Genomic DNA, 5,497 nt, shown 5'->3' with positions numbered 1-5,497 from the left:
CATGATATAACTAGTTTCACTGCTGTAAAACCTATATGTATGCCCACATATATACGAAGTTTTAGGTGAACATGAAATGTTAGCTTGGTCACACTAAAAAAAGGAACATGTAGTTAGTATGTTTCACATATTATCCCCTAAGCGTATGTTGTATGGCCATATCTTACAATGAATTATTCTTATGTTCTGCCCAGCATCTGTTTGAAGAAGTCACTGAAAGGCAGAATCATACCTACAACAAAAATGTGATGAAACATAAGTCGAGTTAATTGGATGGGGGGAGGGAGTTGAATATGGTATGGTCTCAACATTTGTCTGCTACTGTTGTCTGGATGAATTGAACTTTATTTTGTTGTAAGAGAACATGCTTCCCTGAATTGTTCAATTCAGTGTTTGAAAGGTGTTTCCTTCAGAACTCAGGAATTGATGGTAACTTCTTCAGAAGATATGTTAGATTCATCATTGGAAGTTGATGATGCAAACTCTGAATGTGATGAAAAAGTTACGACTTCCCTAAGAGAGCTCAGCTACTTGTCAGATAGACTCAAGATGATACATAACCACTATGATTGGGATTAATACACCACCCACACTACTTGGGTTTTCAAACTTAATTCTGAGAACTATCTTATTTGTGGCAATAAAGTATGTCCTATTATAGTTCTGTTTATTGACTGTGTTTAAAAAGGATGTATAGTTAAGTGCCAAGAGAACATTTCTGATTTATATTAATGTGTCATACTGGCTTCTCCACAAGTACTACAGTTGAGTGAGTAGGATAACATAATCTGTTCTACGAAATGAATATTGGCATTTAATAACAACAGCAAGATATTAAATATACAGACTATCAGCAATGATTGTTTATGTTAATATAACACATTTTATTCAGTGGTAGTGGGATTAAGTCATGAACTTTTCTAATTGCTAGTAACCTTAGGCTTAGATGATAAAGCAACTTCCATTCAGGGTGACAGGCACTGGAGCTTTGTAGCAGTGGCAGTCTGTGAAACATAAATTGACACGAGTGTCTAAGTCACATATGTAAATCGAACAAATGTTACCTACTGTAATAGTGAGTATATCTATGTTATTGACCCATGTAAATATTTATTTAACATGGGCCACACTAACACAGGTCTCCTAGAGTCAAGCTAATGGTATAAAGTAGTAACAGCTGACAATATAATACACAGAATCATCATTCATTATTTGAAATGCGTTGAATGATAATGAAACCAGGTTAAATAATAGTTTGTTAGAGATGTTAAATTAATGGGAAATCATGCTAATGGCAATAATATTACTTACTGTTGCTACAGTTAACATTATCCACTGTTAACATGACTTAGTTCTGTGATGTAGTCTGTCAGATTTATAGCATGACCACAATTCACTATAAAATACAGTCTGCTACATTGTGTTGTACTCACGCTAAGCATCAGCAAATCCTTCCTATTGCCAATAGAAAGAGGACTTTACTTACCCTAGGTACTGCTCACTTCCAGTAATATGATTCGCTTCAACTCTGTGAATTAGTAGTGGTCCTCCATTAAACACAGCTTAGGATTGTATATAGTGTTACTATGCTAGCTTGGACTAAATATTACTTTTTTTGGAGAGCGTTATATATTATTCACTGTTGGTAGGAAGAATAATATATTTTGGTATTATAACTTATAACTGATGGTAAATGGGTATAATATGATGTTGTTTTCCTCATCATTTTATATGTAGATGATTGAAAAATAGTTTGATTAAACACCAGTAATGCTTGATCCTAGCAGCCTATATCCGGAGAATACATGCGGTCTTTGTTGAAAAATACTGAAATATTCCAAAGCATGTGTTGATGTACCAATATCTAACCACTAGAGAAACACTAATCTTTGCTAAATCAAAAAAAAAAAAAACTGAGGAAACTAATTCATCTATGACGAGAGCCAGAGACATGATGAGCACTATAAGAAACCATTTTAATCTGTATAAAGGGATAGATATTTTTGAATTCTAGTGAATTGGATACTTTAATGACTCCCTAATAGGAATTGTGCATTGTTGTAGTAGCTTGTAATAACGTGCACTATTTATTGATTGTATGAATTTTACCAACTCTTGGCAGAGAATGAATGCAACGTACACCTTTTAGTGGTTGCAGACATTCACTCTCAGAATGGCTCAGTACTGGTTACGATGTGCCATTGAAAACGTCCTCCACAGGGAATATTCTTAAGATAAGGTTAAGGTTCATCCTTTAAATTAATGAAACATTGATCAACCCAAAACTTCCACTCATCCCTGTCTTGTGCAGCTTGTTGTAGTTCTTTCCATGTTGCCCCAGTAGACTCCATGTTCTTTTTTAGTTATCTTCCAGTTCATCTGCGATCTTCCTCTCTTTAAGTTCCCACCTGCTGGCAGCCGCATAAACACATGTTGTGCTCTTCTATAAACTGGTTCACATTTTGTTCGTATATCCTTATTTGTGACCTTATCCCTACATGATATACTCATAATTTTCCTTAGTCGCCTATGGTGATCAGCTTTTAGGTTTTTTTAATTTACCAAACCAGCGCCCACCTTTTAAATTCGTACAGTATTGTTGATAATACAACCAGCTTGATACAGCTTCAATTTTGTCTGCAAATTGAATCCTTTATTCCTCTAACTTTTGTTAGGCTGCCAATTGCAAAATTTGGTTTACTTATTTGCATTCTAATCTCCTTATCGCATCTTCCAACATTTGATACCGTACTTCTAACTCTGTGCTATTGATTTATCTCCTATCAGAATTCTTGTTTCATCTGACTATATTCTAACTTTCATAATTTTTATTTTGTCTGCATTAATAGTGAGACCAACCTTACTCACTTCCATTTCTATGTCTGCTGTTGTTTCGATAATCCAATATAGCAATACTGTCTGCAAAGTCCAAATCATAAAAGTACTCATCATGTGTCCATTTCACTCATGTCACTACTGTACTAGATGTTACCGTGGATGAGGTTGCCCGTCTCATAATCCAGTCAATTATAATTGCAAACAAAAGTTTATCTAATAGGGAGAAGATATTATTGAATATTTGACTTTTTTTGTAATAGCGTTTCGATTGAAGCTGGATTATTTATTTGTTTGTAATTAAGCAAAAGCACAATGGGCTATCTGTGCTCTTCCCACCACGAATATTCGAAACCCGGTTTCTGGCAGTGTAAGTCCACAGACATATCACTGTACTACTGGTGAGCTTGAAGAAGAAGCCCAGAAAGATTAGAGGACTGGAATCATTATTCCATTCCCAAAACAGGGTGATTTGAATCGGTGTTCAAACTGGAGAGCTATTTGTCTACTGTCAGTAACTGGCAAAATGATGTCAAGATTCTTACTTAACAACTTGAAAGAAGCTGCAGGTCCGATGCTAAGACCAGAACAGGCAGGATTTAGACTAGGACGGTCTTGCTGTGAAGATATTTTTACATCAAGGCAGATGAGAAATCTCTTATATGGCAGAGACCTTTGATAATTAACTACAGTGAATTTAGAAAAGGTTTTGATAGTGTTCATATATAATCCATGTGAATCATTTTCAGAAGCTATGGTATACCTGAAAAGGTAGTACATCTTATGAAATGTTTATAAGAATAGAAATGTTTGTGCTGGTTTAGAGTTATCACAGATTTTAGGAAAGCTTGCACTGAGCAAATCAGTTGAAGTTGAAGAAGTTGTGAAGAAAGGTGATTGAAAAACACTATTCAAAATTATTAAGAATCTGTCTGGTAAAAATAAATCACCAATGGGACCAATCAGGGACTCTAACGGCAATAACACATGAAGAAATCTCTAAGCATTCGAAGAAAGATTTTGAATCAATTCTGAATTTTCCAGACCTAACTACAATGTGTAACTTAAATAATGTACCAAATCCAAATATTGATATAAAACTGTATGATATTAAACAAAGAAGCGAGAAAGAAGGCTGCCAAAGAGATAAAAAACAGAAAAGTAGCAGATGTGGATAAAATCCAAGTAAACTTATTAAAGGTAGAAAAAAAAAAAACTAAAAACATAAGAAAATAGACTTAAACAGAAGTACAGAAATAAGGACAAGGAAGTCAAACAAAGAGGTAAAAAAGAGAATATAGGTGAACATTTGGAAGTGGTTAAACTTCATGTTGGTAAGGAAGTAATTGAGTTCAAAAGAGAAATCAAAAAAGAGATAGTGGTTTACAAATACAACATGGAATGTCATCAACCAAAGACAGGACATAAAATCTGTTTAAGCATTATGAGTATAGATGTAGTAAAAATAACCTAAAGATTGGAGGAAGATGTTTCAACCCACAATCAGCAGATGAGCACACTATAAACCAGATAGAACGCATCTCTATTTCATGAAGTGGGCTTCTGCACTACAAGATACGAGAATAGAGGTGCAGATATTGATTCTAATCACTCCCTTTTAGTAGTTACATTAAATACAAGCTGAAGGAAAATATTACAACAGAAAGAAAAAGGAGATTAAACACAATAAGTATGAAAGACCACAAGATGCAGACAAATTTTCAACTGATACTAAAGAACAGATATGGTATAATGCAGAACCTACTGTGAGCAGAGCACGGATATCTCACTGAGTAGATTTGTGCTTAACTGCAAACACACAAAACAAAAGATTATTCACTTCCAGAGATAAAACAACATTGTTGACTCTAATCAACAGATGACACACAACCCAGTCCTAGAGGCTTGTCAAATGATACTTATCAATCATACTGTACAGATTTTGGCATCATAGAGTTGAGAATACAAATCACTAGTGTGAAAAATGTCATGTAAGACTGACACTTTATGTACGATACACTTGTCACAGTTACATTGAATTGAGCAGGTGTCCCACCTCCATTTGAGGTTTGAACCACAAGTATCTTGATAGCTAAGATTTAAACCTAAGGAATAGATACTACTAGATTTTCGAACAGTAAAGACTTTGCCGACGTTTTCTGAAACTAAGATCATGGGAGTCTAAAGAAACAATATAAATATAGATAAACTGAAGTGGAAATTATGGTCATAAGGTGCGAGTAAGTGACAGATGAACAAAATATATACTTATATTTATTGTTTTATTTTAATGATGGTAGAAATTATATAGCACTTACTGGAGGGCCTAATTCAATGTGAGATTTATTAATGATTTATTTCTGTGTTATTTATTTAGATCTTATTCCAACAAACGAGAATACTACATTTTAACATAGGAGTAAAAACTGAACAGCTGTTGCCTGTCAAACCACTAATACATATGCCTATCTATACAGTTACTATACCAAATAACCACAGTATGAGTTTGTAAGTTTGTAGAGTTTGTGGTAGTGGCTTCACTTTTTCATAAAAGTTTATATTTAAATGTTTCTAAACGAGTGGCTCCTAGTTTCTGCCTTTTCATAACTAAGAAGAGAAGTGTATTTATTCAGTCATATTTGAGTAAATTTTTCTTTAATTA

Source organism: Limulus polyphemus, unplaced genomic scaffold (assembly GCF_000517525.1).
Source record: "Limulus polyphemus unplaced genomic scaffold, Limulus_polyphemus-2.1.2 Scaffold5788, whole genome shotgun sequence".
NCBI lineage: Eukaryota > Metazoa > Arthropoda > Merostomata > Xiphosura > Limulidae > Limulus > Limulus polyphemus.
This window is presented reverse-complemented; position numbering follows the sequence as displayed.